Here is a 10742-nt window from a genome sequence, read left to right as displayed (position 1 = left end):
AAATATGTCTATAAGAGTAAAAGCTACTCACTAATTGATGTCAAACTGGAATTGCTTATGTCGGACTTGACTCTTGTCCATATTGCATTTTAAAATCTATATCAAGTGAGTGTGGATAGTACATGTAAGGTTCATACTTTTAAAATGTGCATGCTGTAGTTGTGTTTTGGGGGCTATCAGTAAACACAGCAGGTGGACACTTTATACCGATATCAAAAGTCAGGTTTAATAGGACTTGCTATTTCATATTCACAGGTCTGAAATGGTCCTTCTTTGGAAAAAAAACATTGTGTTTTTCAGGGTTGCTGAGATGTTAGTACACATTTAAGCACTGTCTATATCAGTTTTAACATTTTGTGAGTCAACTAATAGGATATGAGCTCTCAGTAACTATCTAGAGGAAGGCAAAATACAAGTATATATAATTTGCAACACCTATCTTTGAAAGATAGGCATATACATATATACTTTTTATCACTCCTTCTCAAAAAAAAAGTTTTCTAGAATGTACCAGCATTCTACAGTATTCTGCATTCTATGCATTGTCTAGATACTAATTAATAGATTTTGAATTCTCCCTTCCATCCTTTCCCTTAGTAAACCAAACCAAACCAAACCAAACCAATAACAGAAAAAAAGCAAGATATGCCATCACTTACAAAGACCCATTTTTTATCTTTGTGTGAGAAAACAGACAATCATTCAGCCTTCAGCATATGATATTCTGTCTTATCTTTTGCACACTTTGGGATGAAGCATGGAACAAAACTATACCTCTCTCCCTATTTAACAAAAAAAACACAAGATACCTACAAGGGAGTATTTATTTTTTATTGCCTTTGTGCAAAAAGATAATTCCTGCCTCCTCCCACCCCAAATTGTGACCTAAATATGGCTGAAAGACACAACATGTGACCTGCTTAGCACTGCCTGCCATGGCCTCGAGCCACAGCAGGAACTCTATTAGAGGGAACGGCACAGATGCTACCAGATGGCCAACATATTGTCCAGAGATGACCCATGTATAATTGCAGAAAGTTCAATACATTCAGGTTTTTTCATTTAATTGCATTGACCACCTTACCTACTGCTGCTGCTGCTTTAATTTAAGGTGGAAACATCATTTAAGTGAGAGGAAGGGAACTCCTTACTGTGTTGTCTTTCTGCCTTTTGCCAAATGGCCTAGAGGTGTGATTCCAGGTGTTCCCTGCTACCTGAACTATGAGCAATTTATGACGTATTTGCTTGGCCTCTGTTATTTGGCTGGAGAGCTTCCCTTTTCAACCAACTTAGCAACAGATAACATTACCCAAATGTACATGTGTGTATATTCATGTATTTTCAAGATTGTGTCTGGCATTGGGAGATGATGATGGGGTGAGAGTGTACCTGCATGGCTGCTTAAGCCTTTTCCACATTCCTTTTGCAAAAAGTTGGTTCACTTTCAATCACTTTGCCACTGCCCCCCCCAACCGCTTCAGCTCTAACAACGCGAGCTACCAGTGGGTGATCTAGTCTCCATGAATTTATATTTCTACTAATAAATATTATTTTGGGGGGCTGGATATTAAATTTATTTTGATGTATCCAGAAATATATAGTCACTTAAAAATAAAAACCTAGACTCTAGTTCCTCTGGACTTGGAACCTTTTCTCTCTGAAGAGAAATGGCAATTGTATGTTATATAAAGATAGAGAACTATTGTTTCAGTTTCCTCTTGCAGGCTGTTATTTCTTAAAACGTTTCTGCTAAGCAAATGTAATCACGATGGCATGCGTTATTAATTCAAAATAGCTTCTCAAATGGCTGAAGTTCTGGGAAGGCAGCATGTCTGTTGCGATGTCATTTGTCATAATTCTTTGCTCTTATATAGTGTCTTTTCTCCAAGCCACTCACATACTACATTTGCTTTGTGTCTATATTCAAGACAAAAGATAAATCCTTATTTTGTTAGAACTTTCCAATCTACTGCATCTTTTCATATTTACACTGCAGACCATCTATGGATAGATCTGATTGGTTTCCCTGATACGTCCTGGAAAGAGAATTCATGATAGAGTCAAGGAAAATTAGATTCCTTTGCCATAATCTGTTTTGAGAATGAATTTTATGGTGGAAGCCATTTTATAATACATTCGATGATGTTTTTCTGACACTTGTCATCATTAATTATACTTTACAAAGCCTAATTTCTTGTTTAAAATCGGAACCCAAACCATTTGTACCAAAAGAAGTACATTTGAAGTGCTTCAAATAACCTTTAATTTTATGAGAATATATCCTCATGAAAACGATTAAATGTAGAATGTTCTGCTAAGCAAAAAACAATAATTATAGAATTAAAAGGATTTCCTAAGTTGTTGTTTTATGATTTGGACTTGCTGATAAGCCTTTCAGGATGTCACAGACCTGACTGGGTAGTGTCCCTTTAAAAGCAGAATGGCAGCTGCTGTCAAAATGGAATGCACCCCCAAAACTTGCTGTTTATTCATATCCCAGTTAAAGCCGAAACAAACAACTGAAACTAATCACGCTTGAAGTTGGGTATCGCCTTTGTGAGCTTTATGAGCCTATTTTTCTGAAATTAGAAATTGCCTGAGTGAAATGTTTCTAGCTAAACTGCTTTCTACTGAAGTCATGATTTTTACAGTCAGATAAATGCCCCTTAAGCTCCATTTATGTAAGCGTCAGTGACATCCAGTGGCTAACAGGCTGATCACAAGTGCGTCTCCCCACTGTCTGAGGGACCCATGGTGGGAAGATGGCACTGGAATCCACTCCGCATTTTCAGAGTGCTGTTTCTACTCAAGAAAGTTGGCTTTTATTGAATGTGGTCCTTTGATTAGGATGACTAAATATTCCACCGAACTTTGAAATAAAAATGATAGAAATGAGACTTGAAAATTGGAAATCAAAATGCACGTAGGGCTACATAGGAGCGTGCCATTGCTTGGGAAACGTAATTAGCTTCCATACTAAACCCGAAGCTAGAAACTCTGCAGGTGTCATTTAGAAATGGTTATTGGGGAGTCTCTGCAGCTTTCAGTTCGACAAAGAGGGCTTGTAAATCATGGTGAGGCTGGTTCATTATGCAGCGCTGGATGAGGTTACCATTAGTGTTTCAAACACATGTGCTTCCCAAAGTAGTCCACCTTAATTTGAAAAAAGGTATTACTTGCAATAATGTCAGCTACATAAATTTATTTGCAGACAGTCAATTCATATTGATCATAACTCGACCTTACGATGACCTTGAGCAAAGGTAGTCTGTGACGGGTATAGATATTGGGATCAATACCAGAGTGCAATCGACTACACCTAGTTACTGATAAATGAAGTAAAAAGGTACACTATTGTCAGAAACAAAGATAATAACAGCTCATTTAGTCAACTACTTGTAAAGGTTTAATATTGATACGTGTAGTTTTAATGACATCCTCGGGCATTCTCAAAAGGCAGAAAACAATCGGGTGCAGAGTCGCTGAGCACATTAAGTAGAGAGAATCATTATTTTCCAACTCCAAATAATAAATTCCGTGATATTTGTGTCAATGTCGCCGAGAACTCGGGCACTCTCTAAGCCGCTCAGATGTAGCCCCTGATTCCAACTGCATGGGGCTGTTTCGCTTCAGTTTTCTTCTCAATGTGCCAGGTCTCATGAAACGAAGCACCCTATTACGTGGGAACAAAGCCTCCAGGACCACACATTGTACGTTAGTACTACCCTCTCTTGCACATTTGCTGCGGAATTAGCTTGCCTATCCACAGGTATAACCAAGTGTAATCATGAGGAAGAGAGCATTTGGTCTCAGCACATCTGCTCCATGTTGATGCATTCCCCTCTGCTAGGGAAAGTTAAAAGAAAGGATGTTAACAAAAATTTCCCCCAATTGTTCCTTTCTCTTTGCTGGGAATTCCACAGAGTGAGCACTTGGCAAGTTAAGCAGAACCTAAGTAAATAGAGTCCATTGGCAAAATGGTAACAGGTTGTGTAGCTTAATTGGAGGAGAAGTTCAGGAGCCAGCCCGGTGTCTGTTGCACCCAGTTGGTAAATTGTGCCTGTGGTGAGAACAGAGTGATTTTGCAGTAAGCTCATTTTGGGTAACTAGTCAGCCTGCTACCGTGAGCCAAGAAATATGAGGATTTGGTTTCAGTGTGTTTTTTGTTTTTTGGTTTTTTTTTTTCTTTTTTTTTTTTTTCAGTGTAAAATGTATTTCTATATCTTGAGCTTTGTTTATCTTTTTGCCAGTATAATTTTAAGAAATCAATGCCAGCAGTCTGATATTGTCTTCCTAAAGGAGGGAAATGCTAAGAGACATTTGTGGCTATTAAAACCTGCAAACAGAAGGAAAAGACTCTGTTAGCATAGACTTCACTTGAATGTTTTCCCTGAATGCTTAAGTTTCTAAGTTGATCCCAGCAGTTAATCTCCTGGTCCCATTTCTCAAGCTACACGCTTTTTCACACGGTCCTCCTGTTTTTCATGCCATCGTATCGTTTGCTATCTTCTTTTGCCTCTCAGACTCTCATGAAGCTATTTATTAATAAACCTGTGTTTTCAATACAGTGCTACATCAATAAACCTCCTTGTGGTTCCGTTAGTCAGCATTCTGGGAAATCCTATGCTATATTGAAGAACTGTAAATCTCCATTATTGCTTCCCATAGCACAAATAAAGAATACCCTCTTACCTCCGTGACATTCTCTGCTAATTTTTAAGGGCAAATGCATATGCTCGCACAGTTACTTGGAGGTGCTGAACTTGGCGTTTATCAGGAAGGGGCCATCTTTGCCACCAAAGACACCCTGAAACACCTATAATCAAAAGACATGCTAATTTAAGGTATTAAGGAACAAATTACTTCAGTTCTCTTTAGTCTTCCCTTTTCCTGAAACCTTTAACTAATCTGGCGGGATAGGCGAATTCTGGACTTCAGAGTCTTCTGCTTAGCAGCTGTGTTATTTGATGTGCAGTGTGTTATTAACTGACACGAAGAAAATGTCAGTAATTAAAAAGATAAGAATAGACTTTTATATACCTTTTTGGTATCAGACAGAGGGAGTAGGACAATCTTTGTTTATACCAACTAAAAAACTTCTGGTATTTGCTACCTAAGACAAAAGTGGTAATTACATTTGTAATTAAGAGAGAGATGTAAGAGAGAGTTTGGCTAGTGAAAGGTGTGGCTTTTTATGGTTTCCCCAAGAGAAAGCACAGTGGAAGTTAGAAGAAGGGAGAACTTACCCAGTGAGGGACGGCAGCTTGGAGGAGCTCTTGGAAACTGGCTTGGCCAGTGAGGCTGGATTTCCTCTAAGGGTGCCTTTGAGAGTTACAAATGTTATATATTGGAAAAGAGGAAATCAGTTTTCAATATTGCTAAAGATGCTTTTAGTAAAACAGATTCAGGAATCCTAAGAAATCCATTCCATCCATTCTATGGCCATATCCCAGAAATCCCTGGGCCCTCCGGGACTCATCTCTTTAGAGTTGGCGTCTTTAGCTTACTTCGTAACAGGTTCCTTCCTACTGGGGATGCCACCAACACCTCTACTATGAGTTTTGGGTTGTCCTGCCTTGCCCGCATCTGCTGCTCTGGCTCTGGGCTCTGACAATGGACTAAGTCAATAGGGGCACAGGCCTATATCTCTTCCAAATCAATTTGGCTGCTGACTTTCTACTTGGTATCCTAATTTCATTTCTCATTGGCATATCCACTGAGAGCAGGGAGCCCGTAGTGGTTGCCGGGGCTCTGTGGGTTTCCTAGCACCCAGCGGCTCTCTGCTGACTCTACCCGGGCTCAGCCCCCCTAGCTCTTCTCTGGCCTGCTAACAGGCTGATCTTGCACTGTCCTTAACCAAATTTTTTTGTCTTCGAGATTCCGTCTCAGTTCCGTGTGCTCCTTTGCCTCTTCTTGGAATCTCCTCTGGTCCCCGAGATTCCAGGACCTACTACAGAGGCATTCCACAAGGGCTGCCTTTTGGGCAGTCTCCCATCCTCCGGACTGTTTCTCAGTTCTCACCTCTTCATTAAAATTTCAGTATTTTACTCAGTCGAAGTGACTGTGTATGTTGGATTCCCTAATGTTAAATTCCTGGTGGGTAAATGGATCACTCTGTTGGATGGAGGTGATATTTACATTTTAAATAGGAATGATGAGAGGCCTCAAAGACTTTCTCAACACTGAAGCAGTGGAGGGAAGAGATTATTTTAAGATGTTGGTGTCTTTTAACAGCAGTCCTTGAAGGACACCCTAGTCCAGATCTGTGTAAGGGGGGACATCTGTAGCATGATGTCCCAATAGGTCTACACATGCCCCCATAATCCCATTCAGAACAGAAGCAGCAACAGGAAGCAGTGGAGTGGATTTTAACCGAAGGCCACAGGCAGGCATTCCAGACACGTGCCATTTGATTTAGACCCCGAACCTCCCCAGATCCCCACTAATACCCACGTTCAACAATCTCAACTAGCTAGAAGTATGTCCTGAATTGTACCTTCTGGTAATTCAGTATCATTATAAGTAAATAGAGTTCCTTTGCTGGGGGCCCTTCACTCTGACAGGGACAAATTATCTTTGGTGAGAGACAGAAGGTACTGAGAAGAGATAAACCCTCAATTATGTTGCTCATCTTAACCATGTCAAGGAAGGGGGAACACCCAGCAGACATGATCATTTTTCTAGGACTCAAAGCTTTAGTCTTTTGGTAATCCAGAATTCTAGAGCTGGAATCACAAGTATTTTAAGACATGAAGAATTTTTTTTTTAAGGTAAATTATCCATTTATCATTAAATGAAGTTGTCCTCCAGAGAAAAATGCCTTAGGTAGATTTTCTGCTAGGTTTTACCTGCTTAAAAAAAAAAAAAAAAAAAGACACCTTAGATGCACTTAAAAAGATTGCAGAATTGCAAAAGCAATAAAATTTTACCGTATTAATTAATTTTGAATTATAGCCAAACTCTTATATAAGTGTGTATGATATTCATGGTAAGGCCAAATTAATTCTTTATGATCAGTGCTATTGCAATCAATACTAAATGAATTCATAATGATAAGATACTTAAAATAAAGAGTTACCACAAAAACAATAAAAAGACCATCACCATCCAAGCTATAACACACTAATAAAGTATTAGCTCAATAAGCTGGTGCTATCCATGACAATCAATGGTAGATACTTAATTTATTTCTGCTTGCCCCTGTCTTGCTTTTCCTGTAAGGGTTGTGTAAAAGCATGGTCCTTTGATTCTACTGTAAATTGTACAGCACAGAAGAAATCCAGCATCCTTCTTATTAAATAATTTTGCCATAGCATTTACATGGCACCTCTCTGGCAAAGAACCCAAGGCATATTATACACCAAATTACATTCCAGATGAATTCCTTTTGCCACTGTCTCCTCCCCATGAGAGTCATCTAATCTTTTTTTTTTTTTCTTAATCTATTCTTTCTTTTCTTAATTTTCTCTCTCCCTCTGTCTCTCTTCCACCATTTATGGAGATATTTTCAGGATGAATGGGGCAGAAATTTGAAGGAGGCCATATCAGTCTCTACATTTTGACTTTTTCACTTTAGTGTTGTGAAAAGACGTTGTAAGGCTGGAAAGTAGTAGCTATATCATTTCTGTCCTTTATCATACTTCAAAGAGTCAATCAATCATGAAATTAAGAAACAATAAAGATCTGTATTTTTCTCCCTTCCTCTCTCTGTCCTTTTCTCTCTTCCTCCATCTCTGCCTTCCTTCCTAGTATAGGAAGTATTTTGAGTATCTTCCATATGTCAGGTATATGCTAGGTCCTAGAAACAGAATCAGAAAAAACAAACAAATCATAATCTTTATTTTCCAGTTTAGACAGAGTCATGGAAAGAGTACTGGTTTATTATCAGATTAGGGCCGAATCTTAGCTCTTTCACTTTATTTGCCGTTTGATCTTAGGTATTGTGATAGAGACACATTACATATCAAATTCCTCTATCTTGGGAACATGGAAAGCTATAGTTCCCAGCAGCCTTGCCTTTAAATAGGATTGTGTGACTAGCTCTGGCCAATGAACTGCATAGACAGATTATGTGTGTCACTTGTGCCTTAAGTCAAAGAAACACTTTGTAACTCTCCACTTATTTCTTTCCCAACTTACAGGGTAGCCAAAGGTTCAGGTGGCAGAGCCACACTATGAATACAATCCATACTGCTGAGCCACTCAAGAACAGCTTCCCTGAAGAGGTAGTCAGCCTGAGTGACTGCGCATGTACATAGTTTGTTTCTTTTGGAATTGCTTGTTACTGTAGCATAAGCCTGACCTATTCTAACTAAAGCGAGTATAGCATCTGTTTCTTTATCACAAAACAGGAACAATGTATTTTTTACCTACATATGAAGTTACTGAGAAAATGAAACAAAATAGCCAACATAAAACACACAGACTATTTAAGTCAGAATTATGTAATGGCTGACTTGGTCTACTTTGGATCCCAGAATTGAAAGTCTAACAATTTCATAAGATTCAGTTGGCCCTGGTATCTATCAAAATATCAGGAGGTGTTGTTTAACAAGAGATTTTTTTTTTTTTTAAACAAAGTGATTTGTGGAAGATAATTAAAATTCAATCTCTGTAAAGGGAGCCTCCATGGGCTCTGATACTTGCTTTCCATTACTGTTTTTGAAGGCTGAATGATACCATTACATACTTCTCTGGTCTGGAGCTTCACAAATGAGTGCTACATTTTCTGTCCCATAGTTTTCACCAAGATATTTGATTTATACCTGAAATTTTTTTTTGTTTTTAAAGTTTCCTTGATGGAAGTATGTGTGCATGTATGTATGTGTTTTTGTATTTAAAACTTAAAATGAGCCACTGCCCAACCTCCTACCCTACAACACCAGATACCTTTGAAAATGGCATCTTGAATTGTTACTGTTGAAACCACTATGGTTTAGTTATGAGTTCTATACAAATGCAAATTTAAATCAGTATTATTATTTTAAATCAGTATTACGGTAGAATTAACCTAGGATGTGTGAATTCATTCAGTCATATAGAAACTATAAAAAGTACAATAAATGACAGAAAGCCACTGAATGTGAAGTGGGTAGATATTTTGGAAAGGGTAGTTAGAAAACACCTCTTCTGAGTATGGGATGCTATTTGGCCTGAACCCAAATGGTAAGAGCAGAAATATTTAATCTATAAGTTAATGTGGGCTAGGGTTTTTTAAGGGCTTATGAAAGTATTTCAAACTTAGAAAAAAGGCTATTGCCAATAATTTATGAAAAAATACTGCAGAGGGGCACCTACCTGTTCAGTCAGTAGAACATGTGACTCTTGATCTCTAGGTCATGAGTTTGAGTCCCATTTTGGGAGTACAGTTTGCTTAAAGAAAAAAGAAAAGAAAAGGATACTGCAGAATTTAAATTAAAAATGTTTATTTGAATGCATACAAAATGTCTATTGTTACTAATCATCTGAAACTTTACTGTTCTTATTTTATATAAATTCTATTAATATGAGTTCATTTTAATGTATTTGATCTGATATGCTTAGAACCCACAAAAATCTACTTAGGTGAGAAGTGTAGCTAGCGCTACATGAGGATCCTAGAGCAGAATATTACAGGCAGAATGTCTTGAAACAGAAATGCATTTGATGTGATTGAGGAAGAGAAAGAAGGATGTGGCTAGAGAATAGGTAGTGGAGAGTGGTAGGAAAGGAGGTTGGAATCAGAGTCTAGATTTTGAAACATTCTATGGAGGGTGAGGAAAATGGAGACTGATAATTCTTAACACACCCCTTTTCCTTGATTCAGGTGTGTCTGTGTGAACACGTGTGTGTGTGTGTGTGTGTGTGTGTGTGTGTGTGTGTGTGTACGAGCCCTTTTCATCACACCCATTTGCCTATGAGAAGCTGGTAAGCCGGGATAAAGGCTATCAGCTGTTTTCCTATATAATCTGGATATTTCTTTGCATACATTTTTGCCCTGATGCTTCTGCTGATATTCTTAAATCCAAATACTGTACAGTATTTCCATGTATCTGTCGTTCATACACCAAACAAGAACATTATAGAGACTAACTAACTTCCTGATGGTAGGTTCTTGACTTTCAGACTGACATAAATTATATGTGGGTTGTTACATTTCATCTCACTTCAACATGGCTGGTTCCCCAACATAAGGGAGAATTTCAGTCTTGGGGAGCTCATAAGGATTTGGAATGTTAGAGCCAGCCACCTCTTCTTGCCTCATCATGGGACCAATGTTTTGTTCCAGAGTTTTGGCTCAGTGAGGCTGCTCCAAATGCTGTGTTATTTACACTTTTATGAGACTGTCCAGTTACCACTGAATAAGAAAAATATCTTGAAATAATTGCTTTATCAGGTATGTCTCAAAACTTTCTTTTCTGCTGTTGGGGGAAGGAGGCGGGAGCAGTTTAGTGCTTTGCCTGCCAAGCCACAGAACATCTTTGCTGCTTTCTTTTTCCCTTCAATTGTCATTGAAAATAACTAGTCATAATGCCTTTGTAAGCCCCGCCTGGCCTCAGCTATGCGTAAATCATGCTCCCAGACAGGGCCCCATGGTTTAGAGGTCCCATTGTGGGAGTGATTTAGGTAGAGGCGGGATCATGAATAAAGAACACTCACCCTCTTCTTCAGAGGCAGGGGCGAGAGCCCTTCCCAAACATCTCTTTTCAGCACCCGTATTTGGCTAAGAGCTTTAATTTCATTACACAAATGGGGGTTGGGTT

Source organism: Mustela lutreola, chromosome 3 (assembly GCF_030435805.1).
Source record: "Mustela lutreola isolate mMusLut2 chromosome 3, mMusLut2.pri, whole genome shotgun sequence".
Classification (NCBI taxonomy): domain Eukaryota; kingdom Metazoa; phylum Chordata; class Mammalia; order Carnivora; family Mustelidae; genus Mustela; species Mustela lutreola.
This window is presented reverse-complemented; position numbering follows the sequence as displayed.